The 22,339-nt window shown below is 46.9% G+C and overlaps 1 protein-coding gene across 1 annotated transcript in view; it reads left to right on the top strand.

Annotated features, from left to right (window-relative positions):
• The window catches only part of LOC118210154, a 158,747-nt gene that overhangs the window by 67,085 nt on the left and 69,323 nt on the right, over nucleotides 1-22,339 (top strand). The window lies entirely within an intron of this gene.

Genomic DNA, 22,339 nt, shown 5'->3' on the forward strand with positions numbered 1-22,339 from the left:
GAACTGCCCAAAGGAGCTGGGCCACAGCTGTGTTTCACAGTGAGCGGGTGGCGTATGTGTGTACACCGTAGAATGAGCTCAGTGTTGCATGCACCCTGAGTCTGCTATTTCCATCATGATCTTCACATGGAACATAGCTTAACTGGCCAATGGCCATGTTAGTCATTTTTACTTCCTATTCTTGGGATGTTTTTATGTAATATAGTTATTTAAAATGTGAAGAGGTGGTTGTGTATGTATGGTTATTTAGGGAGTTTTTTTTAGACATGGCTTGCACCAGAGATTGAGCAATTTTGAGCAAAACTCTCTCCCTAGGCACTATTATATTACAGATGTTGCACTAGTTTCAAAGCACAGGATAAAAATGTCTGTTTTGATTAAATCCACCTGCATTTTTAACAAAGAGACATTATTAGCCTAATAGTTACCTTTAAATAAAGCAGACACTGGATTTGATGAATTTAAGTTTAATAAGAACCTTCAATAACATACACAACAATCCAAAAAAGTAACTTGAATTGGCCACTTATTTGCTAAATGTTACGACCCCATGGGTCTAGGGGTGCATGGGGTATGTAACTGGATGATAAGAATACTGGGAGATGTTAATGCTGTATAAATGACGGTAAAAACAATAAATCAAACACAGACAAAAGCAGCAACTCAAAGCACAAGTGTTTTACTGTGAACAAAACAAACACTACAAACTACTACAGGACATACAAAACAATCCAGACACACAGTACCAGGGTCAAAGGATGCTGGATGTTGCCAAAAGAACAGAAAAATAAGCTAGCTAAACCAGAGAGTAATTTAATCTAGTGTATCAAGTACACAAACTTCCAGGAGATCACCTACAAGAGGCTCACTTTCTGCGACACCTGTGGAGGCTTTGTGAGTGTGCAGCATGGTTCTGATCCCCCCAGTCTCTCACTGTATTACATATTTCTGCATTTACCCATACTTTCTCCCCATTCAGAATTCCTAATTTTAAGTCTGTCTTTGCGACACCCCCTGTCAATTCAAACAACTTGTCCAGAAACTTATTTTCATTCCACAGTCTGCAATTTAAACTCTCTCAGACACCAAGCTGGAAGAGGACTTTTGTATTTTGAGCAAACAGACTGAGAGCGCCTAATTGCTTCCAAAATTTCAGAGCCCATGGCATAATTAATAAGCAAATATTTTTTCTGTGGCCCATCCCTTATTAGAATTTAGCCTTTCCGCATTCAAATATGGAAATTAAGTAATTATTTAGTTAGTCATTTAATTTAAAATACATTCGGTGTATCCTTCAAAATTCAGCACATTAAATTTTCACACTACAGACTACAGCTATGCTGGCATAAGCAACGTATTGGGGGGGGGGGGGGTTTGTGTTCATTGCTGTCCACCACCACCCGCTCGTTGATCGGGCGTCAATAAGACTGCATGTCAAAGCTGCGTATGAAAGGTCTTCCTCAGACGTTGCTTATGCCAGCATAGCTGTAGTCTGCAGTGTGAAAATTTAATGTGCTGAATTTTGAAGGATTACCTCAGATGTTTACACTTTCCCCAACTGGCAGTGAGGTTTGCGCATCGAACACAGCTGCCGTTGCAGGTAACTGGACATTCCAAATTCGGGTGGGAAATATGACATGTACAGCCCCTGGTTGGACACCGAATGTATTTTAAATTAAATGACTAACTAAATAATTACTTAATTTCCATATTTGAATGCAGAAAGGCTAAATTCTAATAAGGGATGGGCCACAGAAAAAATATTTGCTTATTAATTATGCCATGGGCTCTGAAATTTTGGAAGCAATTAGGCGCTCACAGTCTGTTTGCTCAAAATACAAAAGTCCTCTTCCAGCTTGGTGTCTGAGAGAGTTTAAATCGCAGACTGTGGAATGAAAATAAGTTTCTGGACAAGTTGTTTGAATTGACAGGGGGTGTCGCAAAGACAGACTTAAAATTAGGAATTCTGAATGGGGAGAAAGTATGGGTAAATGCAGAAATATGTAATACAGTGAGAGATTGGGGGGATTAGAACCATGCTGCACACTCACAAAGCCTCCACAGGTGTCGCAGAAAGTGAGCCTCTTGTAGGTGATCTCCTGGAAGTTGTACAGGAGGTTGAAGCCCAGTTTGGCTTAGACTGAGCCCTTGTGAAGCAGGAATAAAGTCCCCTTCCCTATAAATGAGAGGGGCGAAATACGTTTGTCTTTGCGTGTCCCCTGGCACTGTCTGCACGTTCTTTCTATCTTAACTTATCCGAGCAACCTGGCAATTTACTTTTTCACCGATCAGCAGTGCGTCTGTTTACTGGGCTGCAAATCAGATGTGAACTTACAGTGTGTCCGTTTTGTGCAGGTATTCACTGCATGAGAGCCGCAATGCCTCGGTTAGAAACAACACACCAGGATTCTGTAGAAACTATCTCAGCTTCTGTTTGACTAGCAAAATCTGCCATATTTGCATCGCCTGTTCTGAAGCATTATTCGTCACTATGTAAATTTTTATGAGCAATCGGCATAATTAAAGCACTAAGAATGAGCAGGTGTGAGTGGAAGTGGGTCGTAGGATGGAAATGATATTGAATCCAGATGGTGCTAACATTGGTTATAGCTGGGAGCCCCACAGGGCAACACATGGTTGGCCATGATGTTGCCTGTTAAATGGGGGGATTTAATTTGGTGGAATATCAGTGTCGCGTCATGTATCGGTGATCCCTTCCCCCATGGGTACCCACAGCGGGGGCCAGATTACCACTTAGTGTAGGGGCCGCAGCTGATCAGCTGTCCAGGCTTTTTAAATCATAAAAAAATGAACACAAATATTTTAATTACATTACATTACATTACAGGCATTTGGCAGACGCTCTTATCCAGAGCGACGTACAACAAAGTGTATAACCATAACTAGGAACAAGTATGACGAAACCCCTAGAGAGAAGTACCGGTCCAAGTACAGGGAACAACCGCATAGTTCAACTTGGACCCTGATGGTTAAACTGATTAACACTAACAACGAGAACAGCAACAACGCAATCTATGGAAAAATTATAAATAAATAAAAATACAAGTAGTCGTTAAGACAGTTGATGCGCCTAAGTCACCTATGAAACAGCTGCCTAGTTACAACCCTAAGTTTAGTCATTTACAGGGGGGAAGGGAGGGATGGGGAGAGGTGCAGCCTGAAGAGGTGGGTCTTCAGTCGTCGTTTGGACGGAGTGTTTCACAGTGGGTAAGGAACTGCGCTTGTAACCGAAAGGTCGCAGGTTCGAATCCCGGGTAAGGACACTGCCGTTGTACCCTTGAGCAAGGTACTTAACCTGCATTGCTTCAGTATATATCCAGCTGTATAAATGGATACAATGTAAAGTGCTAAGTAAAAGTTGTGTAAGTCGCTCTGGATAAGAGCGTCTGCTAAATGCCTGTAATGTAATGTAATGTAATGAAATGGATCACAGTCTCAGCTGTTCTGACCTCCACAGGGAGGTCATTCCACCATCGTGGGGCCAGAACAGACAGGAGACCTGTTCTGGAAGTGCAGGTGCGAAGAGGGGGAGGTGCTAGACGTCCTGAGGTAGCAGAACGGAGGGATCTGGCTGGCATGTAGGGTTTGAATATCTTGTGGAGGTATGCTGGGGCTGATCCCTTGACTGCCTGGTATGCTAGGACCAATGTTTTAAATTTGATGCGAGCTATAACAGGCAGCCAGTGGAGGGTAGTGAGCAGGGGAGTTACGTGGGAGTGTCTGGGGAGGTTGAAGACCAGACGAGCCGCAGCATTCTGAATGAGCTGCAGGGGTCTGGTGGCAGATGCCGGTAGTCCAGCCAGAAGAGAGTTGCAGTAGTCCAGGCGGGATAGAACTATTGCTTGGACCAGGAGCTGGGTTGAGTAGGTGGTGAGAAAGGGGCGGATTCTGCGGATGTTGTATAGGAAAAATCTGCATGCCCGGGTTACTGCTGCAATGTTGTTGGAGAGGGACAGCCTGTTGTCCATCATCACTCCGAGATTCTTGGCACAGGGTGATGATGTCACTACGGTGTCCCCTAAGGAAATGGAAAAGTCGAGGAGGGGAGAGGATAGAGCAGGAATAAAGATTAGCTCCGTCTTTCCCGGGTTGAGCTTCAGGTGGTGATTGTCCATCCAGCTCTGAATGTCCCTCAGGCAAGCGGAGATGCGGGCAGGGACCTGAGTGTCCGATGGGGAGAAGGAGAGAAAGAGTTGCGTGTCGTCGGCATAGGAGTGATAGGACAAGCCATGGGCAGATATTACAGGGCCAAGGGATCTGGTGTACATGGAGAAGAGAAGGGGACCAAGGACTGAACCCTGGGGAACTCCGGTGATGAGGGGACGGGGTGGTGATACCTTACCCGCCCAGGCAACCTGGAAGGAACGGTCAGAGAGGTAAGACTCAATCCAGTCAAGGACTGTGCCGCGGATCCCTGTTGCTACCAGGGAGGACAGGAGGGTAGAGTGGTCCACAGTGTCAAATGCAGCGGAGAGGTCTAGAAGAATCAGGACAGAGGAGAGGGAGGCTGCTTGTGCGGCATGGAGTGACTCACTGACCGAGAGGAGTGCAGTCTCGGTCGAGTGGCCAGGCCTGAAGCCAGACTGGTGGGGATTAAGCAGGTTGTTCTCAGAGAAGAAAGCAGAGAGCTGGTTAGATGCAGCACGTTCAAGTGTTTTGGATAGGAAAGGGAGGAGAGATACCGGGCGGTAGTTCTGAATGACTGAAGGATCTAGTGTGGGTTTCTTCAGCAGCGGGGTGATGTGGGCCTTCTTGAAGGATGAGGGGAAACATCCAGAAGATAGGGAGGAGTTCACGAGGGAGGCGACAAAAGGGAGGATGTCTGGTGTGATTGCTTGAAGGAGAGATGAGGGGATAGGGTCAAGGGCGCAGGTGGTAGGGCGGTGAGTGAGCAGAAGCTGGGAGACTTCAGTGTCTGAGAGGAGAGAAAATGTGGAGAAACAGGGGGCGGAGGACGCAGAGGGGGTGGAGGACGCAGAGGGGGCAAAGGAGCTGTGGATGTCTGCAATCTTTTCGTCAAAGAATGCTGCAAAGTCATCTGCAGTGAAGGAAGACTGGGGTGGAGGAGGTGGCACGCTGAGGAGAGAAGAGAAAATAGAGAAAAGTTGACGAGGGTTAGAAATGGAGTTATGAATTTTGGTTTGGTAGAATTTTGCCTTAGCGGCAGTGACAGCAGAAGAGAACTCTGTCAGGAGAGACTGATAGGCTGAGAGGTCAGATGGGTCCCTGGATTTGGCCCACTTCCTCTCAGCAGCGCGGAGGGTGGCCCTGGAGGTGCGTAGGATGTCAGACATCCATGGACTGGGAGGGGATGAACGTGCTGGCCTAGGGACGAAGGGGCATAGGGAGTCGAGTGCTGAGGAGAGAGATGACGTTAGGGTGGAGGATGCAGCGTTAGTGGGGAGCTTGGAAAATGATTGAAGAGGGGGGAGGGAAGCAGTCACTCTGGGAGCAAGAGAAGAGGGTGATAGGGAGCGGAGGTTACGGCGGACAGTGACAGTGGGGATGGGAGGGGGAGAGGGAGGGGGTGGAGAGAGGGGGAGGGAGAAGGAGATGAAATGATGGTCAGACGTATGCAGGGGGGTAACCGTAAGATTGGAGCTGGAGCAGGTCCTCAGGAAGATCAGGTCTAGGAGGTTGCCTGCCTTGTGGGTTGGAGGAGAGTGTTGTAGGGAGAGGTCAAAGGAGTGGAGTAGGGGTAGGAAGGCAGCAGACTGGGAGGCTTCTAGGTGGATGTTAAAATCTCCAAGGAGGATCAGCGGGGTGCCGTCCTCAGGGAAGGAGCTGAGCAGGGTGTCTAGCTCATCCAGGAAGTTTCCCAGGGGCCCCGGGGGACGATAAATAACAATAATATAAAGGTTAGCAGGGTAGGTGATAGAGACAGGATGGAATTCAAAAGTGGATATAGTCAGGTCAGGGAGGGGGAGAACAGAGAATTTCCAGGTGGGGGAGATCAGTAGACCAGTACCACCACCACGGCCAGATCGCCGGGGGGTGTGGGAGAAGGAGTAGGAGGATGAGAGGGCAGCAGGAGTGGCAGAGTTGTCTGGTGTGATCCAGGTTTCTGTGAGGGCAAGGGACTGCAGGGATTGGAGGGAGGCATAGGCAGAGATGAAGTCTGCCTTGCGCGTAGCAGACTGGCAGTTCCATAGCCCCCCTGTGACCGTGAAGTTCTCACAAGGGGTCAGCGGGGGGTAGCAGAGGTTAGAGGGGTTCCGTTGTCGAGGGGGGCCACGTCGCTGGAAGCGCCTTCTGAGGGGGAGAGCACAGACTGTAATGGGGAGCTGGTTCATAAACTAGGAGGGAGTGACGCTAGTGTCGCTCCGAGTGTACCTAATTAGCAACTGAAAACCTGAGTCGAACAACGCGCTGATTACACAGGTTCACAGTCTGTAATAATGCAATAATCGCAATCTATCAATTCTAAGAATCAAAGTGAAGCCCAACAACCTAAAAACAAAGAAACCCAACGCAACCTAAAAACAAAGAAACCTAACACAACCTAAAAACAAAGACCAGTTTCCACACAGGGAAAAGTTTAAAATCTAACGCGGTATGTAATTAGTAAATGAACACAGATACTTATCCACTCTAGCAGGACGGATTTCGGCAGTTCTACGCACCTGGACGAATTATACACTTACTACCTAAATTGCGAGTTAGCAGGACTAATAAAGCGTCGCTCCGAGTGTACCTAATTAGCAATTAGAGATACATGGCTCTTTTGTCCCAAGAAAAAAGTTACATCATTTGTCGGTTGCTGACTGGTCAATGCGATGGGTTCACAAGTTGAAATTTTTTGTGCAGATTTTATGTAACTGAAAAGAAAATTGTTGGAAAGAAAATTCAAACGTCGTGGACAATAAGGAAGGTACAAAGACTGAAGGAGCAGCAGCAAATGCTCATAAAAATAATTAATAACGAATAAATTTAAAAAATGCAATCCCATATTAGATTTCTGAACAAGTACTTTAAGATTTTTTTTAAAACCAACACTTTCATAAGTTTAATGAGCGCCTAAATGTGTGGCTTGAATTAGAGCAGCAAAACAACTGGGTGGGACGGCTTGAAGTTTTTTTCTTTCTTTCTTTTCTCCTTCAGGTGTTTTTCTGCTGGGTACAGTACAAGATACTGCCAATGTAGGAGTGATCAGAGCTTGCTGATTCATTTCATGGTTGTTGGCCAAAGCTGGTTATTTGCAAAACCCCAAAATCTCACTGTAAATGGTAGGTGAGAGACGTGGTTTAATTTCTGTGGGTAATGGCGGTCTCGAGCCTGGAGTTAGTGGGTTTTATTAGCTGAACTGCAGTCTGTATAAGTCAAAGTGCAAATGGACTATAGCTGGCCTCCATGTCAAGCTGATAAAGAAAGGAGCCTGGTGTTCACGCTGTAAACATATTAAAAAGACGGTTGTTTGATTTTATTGTTGAAGTTTTTGTGTGTCTGTGCTTGGTTGGTTTTTCTGTTTTAGGTACCTGTAGAGGGTTCCCTCAGCAGTGCTTCGCTTTAACAAAGAGCTTTTCTAAGTCTAAGTCTCTCTCTCTCTCTCAGTGCTCTCTGTTCAACATGTAAGTGGCGGTGCAAGCTGATGGGGTTATAGGAGAAGAGACTGAAGGAGATGAGTACGAGCTGTATCATGTGGTCTGACATCACCATCTTCATCATCGTCATCATCATCCTGCTGGCCATCATTCAGGGTGAGATCGACAGCTTACACACGGACATTATGGACATCAATCATTTGAGGTTTCTCTCATCTTAGACTTCAGGAATATAGTTGATATCAATATTTACTTTGTTGATTTCCACATAAGTCAGTATGCATTCACCTGCTGCAGACAATCAACACATGCAATGTTGTTATCAACAACAAAATGTATGCAACCTGTCACACAAAGGTTGATATCAAGAGCTCAAAGGATTGATATCCTCTCTGGTGAACTCATCCCTGTCCACAGATGTGTCCCTGCCGTCTTCAAAGATGCTCAGGTTGTCAGGCATCCAGATTCTTCCTGTACATCATCCTGAGAATCAACCCTTTCCTCACCTACAACTGAATCCAGCTGTTTGTACAGGCACTGATCATCTCTCGCCTTGACTACTGAAACTCTCTCCTTGCTGGCCTCCCTGTCTCTGCCATTAGACCTCCGCAGTTCATCCAGAACGCTGCTGCTCACCTGACTTACAATCTCCCCAGGATCAGCTACGTCTCCCCTTCTTGTCTCCATCAACTAGTTACCTACATCAGCTCACGTTAAATTCAACACCTTGGCCGTAGCCTATTGGCCAGCTAAAGGGACTGCTCTGCTATATCTTAAATAGATCATCAGGCCCTACACACCTACCAGACCCTGCCATTCTGCTCCATCTGGGAACCCTTTTTTAAGGTGCATTGAGTTCATTACTTGTGCTCCGTCTTTCCTACAGTGCATACACACACTGGGGTTCTTACAGGGATTTGGTTTTATAAGATTCATCCATAAAAGGTTTGGTTATGAAAGCAGTGCCATAATCATAATGCCACATACCAGCACAGTTTTAAAACTCATTGCAGGATTTTTAATTATATAGTACATTATGTAACAATGCAAGTACTCTGCATCTGTGTTGGTGTGTGCATGAGTGGGTGAGTTTGAATGGGTGTCTGTGTTTGCATATGTCTGTGTTTTGCATGCATGTGCATGCAAGCAGTGAAGTTCAAGTGCCTATGGCTAAAGGGCATTCAGTCAGAGCCAATATTCTTCATGGCAAAACATGTTGTCACTCCTGTTCATTATTCTATGGAACATCATAAAGTGCTTGTCTTCCTTCCACAAACCTGCCAGGAGGTGCCCTGAAATGGTGTACTAATAGACATTAGCTTTCAATGCAATAGCATATCTGTCTTTTTTACTTAAAGGTCTGGGAAACTGAATTTCTTTTGCATTCACAAATGGCCCATGACAGACAAGGCCGTGAGCCTTGTAAAAAATAATTGAAAGCCCTGTGCAGGGAATGACTTGCTTCCCCCTCGGCTAAAACCAGGTTTTCAGTGGAGGAGATTACACTATCTGGGGAATGAGTTTCGAAGACCAATTAAATCCTTTCTACCTAGTGAGCAATAATAAAATAGGTTTCGAGCTTAGATTTGTGAATCCAAGCTTTTCTTTATTTGAGTGAAATAGCCGGAGTTTGAAACCTGCTGTTGAGTCTGTTACTGCACAGTAGCTCAGTGATACAATGCTATTATAATCAAATGAGCTGTGGGTGTAGTTATGATGGAAATGAATAGCTTTGCTAGGCTTTACCATTATAGCATTGTCCAGTCATCTAATGTTGGTGCTACTGTAGGAAATCACTGTCCTGACTGTGCAACTTTGAGGGGCGCGGTTGGGATGGCCTCTCCTATCAGGACCAGAGTGGTGGTATGTCATTGGATTTCTGTGCTGGTCACGGTTTGTCCTTAACAAACCCCATGTCTGAACACATGGATGTTCATAAGTGTACCAGAGCACCTTGAGCTAAAGGTCATTGATTGGCTTTGTAGTTGTTTCATCAGACCCAATGTCAGATGTTCTGATCACTCGGGTGAAGAGAGGAGCAGAGCGGTCAACTGATCACCATCTGGTGTTGAGTTTGATTAGACGGTGGAGGAGGCTGCCAGGCAGACCCAAACATTTAATGATGGTTTGCTGGGAACACCTGGTGGAGAACTCTATCCAGAATAATTTAGACTCTCACCTCTGAAAGAGTTTCTCCTGTATCCCAGAGCCGGTTGGGGACATGGAATCTGTATGGAACACGTTGGTAGTCCATAGCAAGTGAATACATACAGGTACTGACGTATGTGGAAATCAACTAAGTAAATATTGATCTGCTGTGGAAGGGGCTGCTAGGGGCAGTGGTCATAAGCTAGTCCAGATGAATACAGCGGAGTCTTCGGTTGTCAAACTGAACACAGAGGCTTTTTGGGCCTGGTGGGTGCAGAGTATTTGATTCAGAAGACTGGTCTCAGCAGGCAAAAAGGCTGCTCCTGCTACAGTTGCAGAAGCAAAGACTGAGGTATGGAAGGAGTTTGGAGTGGACTTGCAGAAGGACTTTCTGTCAGCTTCAAAGTGGTTCTGGAAAACCATTCGGCATCTCAGGAGGGGAAAGCGGGACACTGAAGGCTGTTCTTTGCAAGGACAGTGACAACTAGTTGCAACTAGAGACATTGTCGGAAGGAACACTGAGGAATTCGCAAATAGAAATACACCGTCATTTTAGGAGGCAGAGCTGGAACAGTCTGGGGGACCAGAACTCATCTCTGAGGCAGACGTCACTGAGGTGATTTGCTGAGCACCTCAGTGGCAGAGCACCACAGTTGGATGAGATCCATCCTGAAATATAGAAGGCTCTGGACGATGTCGGAGTGTCATGGCTGACAGGAATCGTTAATGTCGTGTGATAGTCAGGAATAATGCCTTTGGAGTGGCAGACTGGGGTGATGGTCCCCATCTATAAGAATGGGGATCAGAGGGTGTGTTCCAATCTCCAGGCAATCACACTCCTCTGCCTCCCTGGGAAAGCCTTTGCCATGGTATTGGAAAGGAGGCTCCAACCAATAGTCAAATCTCATATTCAAAAGGAACAATGCGGGTTTCGTCCAGGCCGCACAACAGCAGACCAGTTGTTCACCCTCTCGCAGATATTTGAGGGGAAATGGGAGTTTGCTAATCCATTCTACATGTTTTGTGGATTTGACCTAGCAAGGAGGAATTGCTTACATAGACGTCTTACGGATATGAATAATAATGAGCGCAGTATACACACCCACCCTGTCCTCATCTGCTGAACAGGTCATGATAGTCCAGTAGAGTTCAAAGAAATATTAAGACAATCAATTGTTACTTCTAGGGAATATAATCATAATTTGAATGCATTTACCCAGGCCTGGGTAATATTTAGTCCTAAAGGCCTCATTATTTTTGATTGTTTATCCAAATGGAGCTGTTTGAATACATTTATTTAATGAAAGTTGTAGGAAAAAAGTGTCTGTTTTATATTCAATAAAAAAATATTTTTTTAAGAAACAGCGGAAGTGTACACTAGAACAGTAACCCAATGAGTAATACTGAAGGTGTTAATGACTGTTTATAACGTCTTTCAGTCATGTACTGTAGTAAACTACGCAACCTGAAGAATGGCACCAAGAACACAGAAGGCCGGAGCTCCACCAGCTGGCTGTACTTGTAAGTGCACGGAAAATGGTTTGAACATGAACAGCAATAGAAAGGATACCAGCTCTAATTCTGAAGTCCTGCAGAATGTCTGCTTATGCCCAGTTCACAGCAAAAGGAGAGACGTGCCTTTTGTGATTGTATGACTCCAAATGCACCAAACAGCAGAACTGTGTGAGCAGTAAAGAACGGCGCAGAGCCTTATGCCAGCTCTCACTCTGTGTGCCAGGCTGCAGAGGAAGAGTACCGGCTCTCACTCTGTGTGCCAGGCTGCAGAGGAAGAGTACCAGCTCTCACTATGTGTGCCAGGCTGCAGAGGAAGAGTACCAGCTCTCACTCTGTGTGCCAGGCTGCAGAGGAAGAGTACCAGCTCTCACTCTGTGTGCCAGGCTGCAGAGGAAGAGTACCAGCTCTCATGTTGAGTGTCCATATGTTTGACTCTCCCCAAACCCCTCCCCAGACACTCCCACGTAACTCCCCTGCTCACTACCCTCCACTGGCTGCCTGTTATAGCTCGCATCAAATTTAAAACATTGGTCCTAGCATACCAGGCAGTCAAGGGATCAGCCCCAGCATACCTCCACAAGATATTCAAACCCTACATGCCAGCCAGATCCCTCCGTTCTGCTACCTCAGGACGCCTAGCACCTCCCCCTCTTCGCACCTGCACTTCCAGAACAGGTCTCCTGTCTGTTCTGGCCCCACGATGGTGGAATGACCTCCCTGTGGAGGTCAGAACAGCTGAGACACTGACCCATTTCAAACGACGACTGAAGACTCACCTCTTCAGGCTGCACCTCTCCCCATCCCTCCCTTCCCCCCTGTAAATGACTAAACTTAGGGTTGTAACTAGGCAGCTGTTTCGTAGGTGACTTAGGTGCATTAACTGTCTTAACGACTACTTGTATTTTTTCCATAGATCGCGTTCTTGCCGTTCTCGTTGTTAGTGTTAATCAGTTTAACCATCAGGGTCCAAGTTGAACTATGCGGTTGTTCCCTGCACTTGGACCGGTACTTCTCTCTAGGGGTTTCGTCATACTTGTTTCTGGTTATGGTTATACACTTTGTTGTACGCCGCTCTGGATAAGAGCGTCTGCCAAATGCCTGTAATATAATGTAATGTAATGTAATGATCAGAATTTTCTCACATTCAAATTACTTTTTTCTGTGTGATATCAGCTGGACTGCATTAAAACAGCATGCATTTGCTTTTATGAAAATGCCCCTCCACACAAGCACATGCGTACACACGGGTGCATAACCTCACCTGAACTTGCTGCGCTTTCGTGGAATTGGATGACTCCTCTTCTAATCCTCTTCTATCATTTTATTTGAAGGGCGCATATGCAAATGAGAGCCCAGAACAGATAGGAGGCCTGTACCCCACCCTTGAGGTATGCCCCAGCCCCAGCCGCTGGGGAAAAAAGAGACTATAAAAGATAAGGTGTCCATACCTTCTCCCCCAATCTGCCTGCGAGTCTCCGGTCTCTGGTCTGATTGTGTGTCCTACTGACCTACTGTGTGATCTACTGTGTGACCTACTGTGTGACCATCACCATGAGGATCAACAACCCTGTGAGTAGCCTTTCTCTGTTCCGCACTCTTCTCCCCATTCTGTCACTCTCGGTCTGTTTTCATCTGTCCGTTCCTATGGCATGGCTGCAAAGGGTTTGAGTCAATGTACAAGGGAGTTAACACATCCTCTGCAAGGAAAGTTAATTTTAATGCAAAATTATTTATCTTTTGCATTTAACATTTTGAAATTAACAGACAGAAAAAAAGACAATATGGTATGTGTAAAAGTTTGGGCACCCTGTCAGTCAGTAGCCTACTTAGTAACACATTCTTTGGCACAAATCACAGACTCCAAATGTCTCCTGTAGCCAGCTAACAGGCTTTCTATTTTTGCTTTAGGAATTTATTCCCACTCTTCTTCTGCAGAACCATTCTAATTATGAAATATTCTTCTTGCATGCACAGCATGTTTGAGATATCCCAACTAATTTTCAATAATACTCAAGTCTGGGGACTGTGAAGGCCATTCCAAAACCTTAGTCTTTTGTGCCTTTAATTCATTCATGGTTGATTTTGAGATATGTTTTGGATTTATTTTTTTATTTTTGAAATGTCCAAACTCTTTTCTCTTTCAATTTCTCACTGACTCTGGGACATTACTTTTCCCCCCCCAAAAAAACAAGCCTCTGGCTTATCTAAGTGTTACGTTGCATACTTCAGACAAGAAGTTTGTAATGAGCTCACAGGAAATGTGTTCTTCTGATAGCTTTTCCCTGCAGATCATGATTGTGTACACGATACTGCACAGTGGACCAGTGCACCATTACATCAGTGACTCTGCAGGTCTTTAACAGGATTTTGCTTTGCGTACCTGAACAGCCTACAAGAAGATCTATCTGAATTTTTTCTCAGCCTTCAAGATCTTGCTTTGACTTTACCAGTTCTTCTGTTTCTTAATGATGTTTCCGACTGGAAATCCCAAACTGGAAGCATTGAGATATCTCATAGCCTTCCCCATGCTTTGTAAAAGTTAGTTATGTTTATTTCCATGTCCTCAGTCAGCTGCATTGAGTAGCCCATGGGTGTTGAGTCAGAAAAACACCTTGAGAGGTTAGAAGGGTCAGAGGACTTATTAAGCATTGTAATTATCTTCAGCTGATTTAATTTAAGGTCTAACAGTTCAACAAAGTTTTGAGACCTCCACAAAAAGTGTTAATGGATCGATTGCTAGGGTGCCTAAACTTTGACACGAAGCACATTAACCATTTCATTTTTTCAAACTGATGAATTTTGCAAATAAACAGCAATTGTGCATAAAAATGTGCAGAATATGTTTAAGTTTGTACCCTGCAGGGGTTATGTTAACTTCTTTTTACTTAGAGATTCAACAGAAAAGGTGATTTTATCAGAGGTGCTAAAACTTTTGCATACCTCTGCACCATTACTATTCCTGCAGATCTCTGAAATCTATTTTCACTAGTATTCAGAAATGTATGTGTTCCTCAGATTGAATGTTTTGACTGGTACATGTTTCATTAAAAATTCTACAAGTATGTTTTCAAACTTTACCAGTATCTAAAGTAAAACAAAAATAAATATTGTAAATACTAAAAATAATTGTTCCAGGCAATTTAAATAGTAACTGCTTTGTGTCAGTTCCAGTGTTACTGACGTGCATAGTGCATATAGGGCCATACAGTTCTCTGTACCTTTTTATTAAATGTAAAACTAAACGTTAACATCAAAAATTAGATGTAAACATTGTTAAATTCAAGTACATATCCGTCCTGTCCTTCTATTTTTCTGTATTCCTGACTCTGTCCACTATCATCTCAGTTTCTCTGTTTCCACACACTGTGTAACTGTGTTACTACATTACTCACACCCTCCTTCTGCATTCTCTGGCTGAAGACCAACAAATTCACAAGGCAGGACCTTGGGAACTGCAAGGTGTACTGGTTTAGTTTAGTTTAGACCCTATAACTCAGATGAGCAGAGTTAGCTGTGTGATCAACTGCTTTACTGTTAATGTTTGATCAATTAAGTGCTATTTGACAATGAACCCCAGCAGACCCCACAGCTCTCAAGCACCAGAGTTATGAAAATCTGCAACAGACAAACTGCTTTGTATAAATCCCAGTGTTTGTGTTCCACAGATCATCCCATACGATGGACCCATCCAGGGCGGTTTGAAGCCCGGGATGACTGTGTACTTCAAGGGAACTGTTCACCATAAAATCGCCAGGTGAGGAGCCCCCTACTGGACACAGAGAATACTGAAGAGAATAGAGCAGAGCCATTCGTGGTGGACAAATGAATGAGCATTGAAGGAGCAGGATTGTAAGAGCTGAGTATCTTATCTGGTGACACAAAGGAATATGTGATGAAGTGCTTTCTGTTGCCCCCCCCCCCCCCCCCCCCCCCCCCCAAAGGTTCCACATTAACCTGCAGGCTCATTGTGACCGAACCATGCACTTCAACCCCCGTTTCAAGCCCAAATGGGTGGTAGTGTTCAACACCTTTAGACACCGCAGATGGGAACGCGAGGAAAGGGTTCAGAAGATGCCCTTTACCCCAGGGAAGAGCTTTGAGGTGCTCTTCGCAGTCACATGTGAGGGTTACCAGGTGAGAAGGATGGGGGTTGTATGTGTTTGCGCGTGACTCAGCTCAGAGTGTGTGTGCATAACTCAATGCTGTGTGTGTTTGTCTGTGCAGGTGCATGCATGCGTGCGTATTTGCATATATGTATTGTTTGCATAGATTCAATTACTCCTCACTGAAAATGAATGCAATCCCATTTACTGAAGTAGGGTGTGACATTCTATTGGCAGATTTAATTCTTTGAGAGTAAAAAAAAAAAGAAATACATTAACATTAACAGAAATATTTTAAAAAGCACCCTTTCACCCTTTGCCTTCCTCCCCGGCTCCTGCAGGTGGTTGTGAACGGTGCTCCCTTCTACTTGTTCAAGCACCGTATACCGGTGGAGCGTGTAACTGGCCTACAGATTGCCGGGGATGTCTCCATGGAGACCGTCATCATTGGGGTGAGCAGGAGCATCCTACATTTAAGCTTGGGCAGCGAGCTGCTGGGTGGCTCGTTTGATTTAGGCACCATGCTGCAGTGCGTGGGCAAGCCTCACCATCTTGAATCAAATCCGGACCCAGCCAGAACCGACTGTGGCCGGTAGCTCCACAGGGCAATGCACAATGGGCGATGGCAACACCCGGGCCACGGGACCGTTCAGCCGTTTAGGGTTCTATGTTTCATTGGCCTTCAGTGACCCCTGTTGGTCGATGGGCCACATGTGGACTGCGTGTTGAAGCTGCACATAGAAGGTCTTCCTTCAGCTCTACTCGATCGTATTGCAGTGGGGTTTGCACATGAACACAGCCGTGGTGTCAAATAACTAATTGCACTTTCCAAATTAGTTTGGAAATTGTATATGTTTAGCACCAACAATAAATTATAAGAAAGGAGATGCCTAACATGCTTCAAGCCAGCTAAATAAAATAGGACTGGATAGATGTTCAACAGCCAGGATGGGCAAACTAGAGGTCAAACAAAACTCTATTAGAGTTTTTATGCTAAATAATAAATGAACATTTACTCTAATAAATAAACATTTGAGCATTTACTTTTGGGCATTTAGCAGGTCTTCTTGCAATTGACACAGCACATTTTTATATTGAAGCATTTGAATTTGTCTTGAGGCGTTTGTTTTTGCATTTAAGCATTTGTGGTTGCATTTATGGATTCATATTTGCCTTTTTGCTGTATGTTCCCCTCCCCATGACTAACTGAGTTTGTGTTTCAGGGAGGAGACATGCAGATATGCCCACCACCAAAACAGGTTTTGGTAAGTATGAGAATGCTAGATTCTCACCGCTTACACACACACACACACCCACTCACACTCTTTTTGTATTGTTGTATGTTCCCTTCCCGACCCCCTAACTGAGTTGTTTGTTTTACAGGGAGGTGAAATGTCAAAGATATGTTCAGGTCTTGGATCGATAATGGTTAGTATGAACACGTTGGCCCTGAACAGCACTCTAGCCGGCACGGTTATGTCCGCTGGATTTGACGGTCAGATATGAATTAATCGCTGTGTTTGTGTTTCACAGTCCATGCCGATTGTGGTACCCATCCATTGTGGTTTGAAACATGGGATGTCGCTGTCCTTCAAGGGATCGATTCCACAGGACATCAAGAGGTGAGCCATGGAGGGTACTGCAGTGAATGGGGCTGAGACAATTTAGTGGTGGAAGAATGACTGAGGCTTCATGGACAAAGCTGTTCCTGGCTCTGAGTGACTCCCTGATTATCCTCAATAATTTTGTTCTGCTGCAGGAAGAAAAAAATTCTTCCTGTGATTGACAGCTCATTATAGCTCCACTGATTATTTAAATTCATGAAACCTCCCTCCCGCATCGCTAGTGCCGTTTTGGCTGATCGTTCACTCTGTGGTTGGGGTTCACAGCATTTGAGACAATTGACGACAGTATTGTTTTCTTTAAATGAGAACATTTCTGCATAATTGAAAAAGCTGTAGGAAGCCTCCACACTACAGGATGTACTGCAACATGCCCCACAGCGCATTTCTCCCAATTAATGCATAACGTTTCATATTTTGGTTGATCAGTAAAATTTCTTCTCTGTAGATTAGTGGTTTCTGGGCTTTGGAATTCCCTCTGCGTGTAGCAGCACAGGCACAGGTTGCAAGCTTCGACCTGGATTGCTTGTGACTGATGTGTGTAACATTAACTTGTGTAACAGGGTACACAAGTGTCTTTATGCAACGGTGCAGGAGTGCCACACAATTAGCACATCTTTTACTCAAGGAGGGACCATCTTATTAGATTTTTCAAGGAAATAAAACACAGTATCACTGTGTAAGTGCTGAGCTTGGAGTGCAGCAGGACTTCAGCACACCTGATATGCAATGTTAAACAGCCCTTTGTGACATTTAGTGTTTAAATGATGCCACACACTGAAGAGTTGTGAAAACTTTTGAGGAAGAATCAGTCGATAAGTGGCCTCTTGCTGTGGTCCTTCAGTGGATGAACTCCCATATTCTACTGATCAACAATATGCTCATCTTTGTATTCTTCACATTACTACTTCTGTCTAGATGCCAAAGTGTTCCATTTTGACAAATCCTTTAAACATTCATTAAGGGGCGTTATGACAAACAGAAGGCTGCTCTGGGAATCTAGGTTCTGTACTGTGTAATAAAGCACGAAGAGCCTCCTGTCAGTAAAACAGCAGTGAGGACTGCTATGCAAAAACTTGTGTAAGTCTCTCTGGATAAGAGTGTTTGCTTAAGTGCCTATAATGCAATGTGATGTACGTAAATCGTACTTGCACTCTGTCGCCCCCTGCAGGTTCCACATCAACCTGCAGAGTGGAGTGGAGTCAGGCTGTAACAAGGCCTTACACTTCAACCCCCAGTTCGATGGCACAGAGGTGGTGGTGTTCAACAGCTTCCAGAGAGGCAGTTGGGAAAATGAGGAGAGACCCAGTGAGATGCCCTTCCGTAAGGGAGAAGACTTTGAGATAGTCATGAATGTCACCGCTCAAGGCTACGAGGTCAGAAACACAGGAACTTTGTGTGAGCGTGTTTGTGTGTGTGTGTGTCTGTGTGTGTGTGCGTGTGTGTGCGCGTGCATGTGCATACTTGTGTGTGTAGTTGTACTGTGTATTTGTGTTTTACCAGTATGTGTATGTTTTTGTGTGTTTGTATTTGCATGTGTGTTTCTGTGTATGTGTGTGTGTGTCTGTATATATATGTGTATGTGTGTGTGTGTGTGTGTTGTGAACTCTCTCAGCCAACGGGGGGTTGAGTGACGGAAGAACCAGCACGGTGAGGCAGAGGTAGTGTTTAACAAAAAGGTCTTTAATACTTGTAATGAGTGGGGGTAGGGGTAGGGGGAGCCAAAACCAACTAAAAAGTCTTCCCGGTCGGGGTATCAGTGCTCCGCTCCAGGTCTTCACACCCTCTTCTGGAGAGAAACGAAAAAAAGAAGTGGGTTAAGGGGGGGATAGGGCGTGGTCAGCCCGATCCGGGTCCGGTTCCGGTTCCTTGCTCCGGCTGCCGGCTGGTGATCCTCCGTTTCCAGCGAGTTAGCCCACGGCCGCTTCCAGTCTCTTCCTGGGGTAGAGTCGTCCAGCGTAGCAGCGACGAAAGACCCAGCAACTCTCTTTCCTTGGGTTGTGCTGGTCTATATAAGCCTGCCTGCTCGTTAGTACAAGCAGCTTCAGGTGGGCGCCGGCAGCCAATCCAGTGAGCAGTTGCAGGTGTGCAGCAGAGTGGAAAATTCCCCTTACCTTCCCTCTGCTGCAGCCCTGTCCATGGTGCTGCCGGTTGTCGCCTCAGTTGGTCTGCCGGGGGGCTGTCCAGGGTCCTGAACGTCTCTAGACAGGGGTTTGCTAGGTACCGCCCACTCACCACTTTTCCCAGCGGCCGCCGGTGTCGATGGGCTCGGCCGTCCTGGTGGTCTCGTGGGGAGCACCGATAAGGGATCGGGGCGCCACATACCCCTTCCCTCAGCTCCATGCCGTTCCCTGGAGCGCCCGTCCATAGGCATTCCTCCCTTCTGGACAGGGCATCAGCATTCCCGTGGAGCTTCCCGGCTCGATGTTCCACCCTGAAGCGGAAAGACTGTAGCCCCAGAAACCACCTAGTAACACGGGCGTTACTATCTTTATTCACTGCCATCCATTTGAGTGGGGCATGGTCAGTGATCAGTACAAACTCCCTACTCCCTACAGTAAGTAGTACCGCAACTTGTCCATCGCCCATTTGACAGCTAAACATTCTTTTTCAACTGTGGCATAGTTACGCTCATGTTTTAAGAGCTTACGGCTGATGTACGTTACCGGATGCTCGGCCCCCTCCCGGATCTGTGAGAGAACGGCTCCTATCCCCACGATGGAAGCGTCCGTTTGGAGTACGAAGGTCTGATCGAAGACCGGAGTCACCAGAACCGGTTCGCTGCAGAGGGCTTGTCGTAGGGTTTCGAAGGCACCGTCAGCTTCCTCCGTCCAGCCGACTCGGTTGCTTCGACTCTTGGAAGTCAAGTCATGCAGGGGGGCTGCTATGGCGGCAAAATTTGGAATGAATTGACGGTAATACCCAACTAGGCCCAGGAAGGTTCTCACCTGCTTTTGTGTCTGGGGCTTAGGCCACGTCGCGATGGCTTCCACCTTGGTGGATTGGGGTTTCACACACCCTCTTCCGACGGTGTATCCCAAGTAATCCGCCTCCTCCAATCCCAGGCGGCATTTGGTTGCGTTGGCCGTCAGGCCGGCCTCCCGGAGGGCCCCCAGCACCGCCTCTAGCCTGCCCAAGTGGGTTCTCCAATCTGCACTGTGGACCACGATGTCGTCCAGGTACGCCGCCGCATACTCCTGATGAGGCCGGAGGATCTGATCCATGAGCCGCTGGAAGGTTGCCGGGGCTCCGTGGATCCCAAACGGTAGGACTCGGTACTGGAAGAGACCATCCGGCGTCACAAAGGCCGTCTTCTCCTTGGCCTGGGGGGAAAGGGGAACTTGCCAGTACCCACGGGTGAGATCCAACGTGCTGAGGAATCGAGCTGGTCCCAGCCTCTCGATCAGCTCATCGACCCTGGGCATGGGGTAAGCGTCAAAACGTGAGATCTCATTTAACTTCCTGAAGTCATTGCAAAACCGCAGGCTCCCGTCGGGTTTGGGTACAATGACTATTGGGCTGCTCCACGAGCTGCGGGACTCTTCAATGATCCCCATCTCTAACATTTGCCTGACCTCTTCCCGGATGGTATCACGCTGGGCCTCAGGGATCCGGTACGGCCTCAGCCTAACCTTCTTTCCGGGCTCTGTGGTGATGTGGTGGGCTATGATGGAGGTCCGGCCTGGGAGCTTCGAGAACACATCCCGATTCCGTTCCAGAAGTTCTCGGAGATCTTGGATCTGGTGGCCCGTCAGCTGCTTTCCCATTGTTACCTCAGGGGTGCCCTGTGGGGAGACGTGAGCAGAGAGGGCCTGTGCCGGCGGTTGTTCAGTTTCATACCAACGTTTTAACAAGTTTATGTGGTATATTTGGGTGTGACGGCGTCGTCCCGGTTGGCTGACTTTATAGTTGACAGGCCCGGTTTTCTCAACCACTTCGTATGGCCCGTGCCATTTAGCCAAAAATTTACACTCGTGGGTGGGGACTAAGACCATCACTTTATCGCCCGGCTGGAATTCTCTCACCTGAGCTCCGCGATTGTATACCCGGGCCTGGGCCTGCTGTGCCTGCTGCATGTTTTCCCGGACCATGGGCCAGATCTGGGCCATCCGTCGGTGCATCTGCTCCACGTGCTCGATGACCGTGCTATGTCGCGAAGGTTGGCGCTCCCATGTTTCCTTGGCCAGGTCCAACAATCCTCGGGGTCGCCGCCCATACAGCAGCTCAAATGGTGAAAATCCTGTAGACGCCTGAGGTACTTCACGAATGGCAAACATGAGGTATGGTAACAGTTGGTCCCAGTCTTTACCATCTATTTCGATCATTTTTCTCATCATCTGTTTCAAGGTATGGTTAAACCGCTCTACCAACCCGTCGGTCTGCGGGTGATAGACGGAAGTCCTCACCTGCTTCACCTTCAGCAGGTGGCACATCGCCTTCATTACGGTGGACATGAAGCAGGACCCCTGGTCGGTGAGTATCTCCGACGCGATACCCACACGGCTGAACAGCAGGAACAGTTCTCGGGCTACAGCTTTCCCGGTGGCCGTCCGCAACGGAATGGCTTCTGGGAACCGGGTAGCGTAGTCCATGATGACCAGGATATATTTGTGCCCCCGGCTGGACCTTGGAAGGGGGCCCACGATGTCCATGGCGATGCGGTGGAAGGGGACCTCTATGATGGGTAGAGGGATCAGGGGGTTTTTATACTTCACCTTGGGGCTGTGGAGCTGGCACTCAGCACAGTGGCGACAGTACTCCTCGACGGCCCTCTTCACTCCGGGCCAGTAGAACCGTGCGATTATGCGCTCATATGTCTTCTCCGCTCCCAAGTGGGCCCCCAGGAGGTGGGTGTGGGCGAGGTACAGGACCTTTGAAATGTAAGTCTTGGGGACTAACAGCTGGTTAACCATCTCTTCCTTGACCTGGGATACTCTATATAACAGCCCCTGCTCACTCATAAAATATGGGTAGGTTCTTTCACTTACCCCCGGTAGTAACTGCCCATCGATCTTCTGGACGTCCCTCCAGGCCTGTGTCAGGTTGGGATCCTGCAGCTGCGCGGTTCCAAAGCGACCCTGCTCCCCGGTCTGGCTCCCTGGCTGTGGTGCAAACTCAGTGAAGGTCTCATCCGAGCCTACCTCCTCCAGGCCGACGGGGTTCTCGGCTACGGCCTCTGATGCGGTGGCGGTGGTCTCCTTAGTACGGCCGGTTTGCGGCCTCCCCTCACCCGCAGCATCCGTCGGTCCTGCCTGGTTGTCCCCCGAGAGGCCAGCCCAGGCCGGTTGAGTACCCCCTTCGGTGTGCTGGGGTCGCCTCTTCTGGGGTCTGCGCCTGCCCTCTGGTTCGAGGTTCGCTGGAGACTCCTTCCAGTACCTACCAAATACAG

This window comes from Anguilla anguilla, chromosome 12, assembly GCF_013347855.1.
Source record: "Anguilla anguilla isolate fAngAng1 chromosome 12, fAngAng1.pri, whole genome shotgun sequence".
Classification (NCBI taxonomy): domain Eukaryota; kingdom Metazoa; phylum Chordata; class Actinopteri; order Anguilliformes; family Anguillidae; genus Anguilla; species Anguilla anguilla.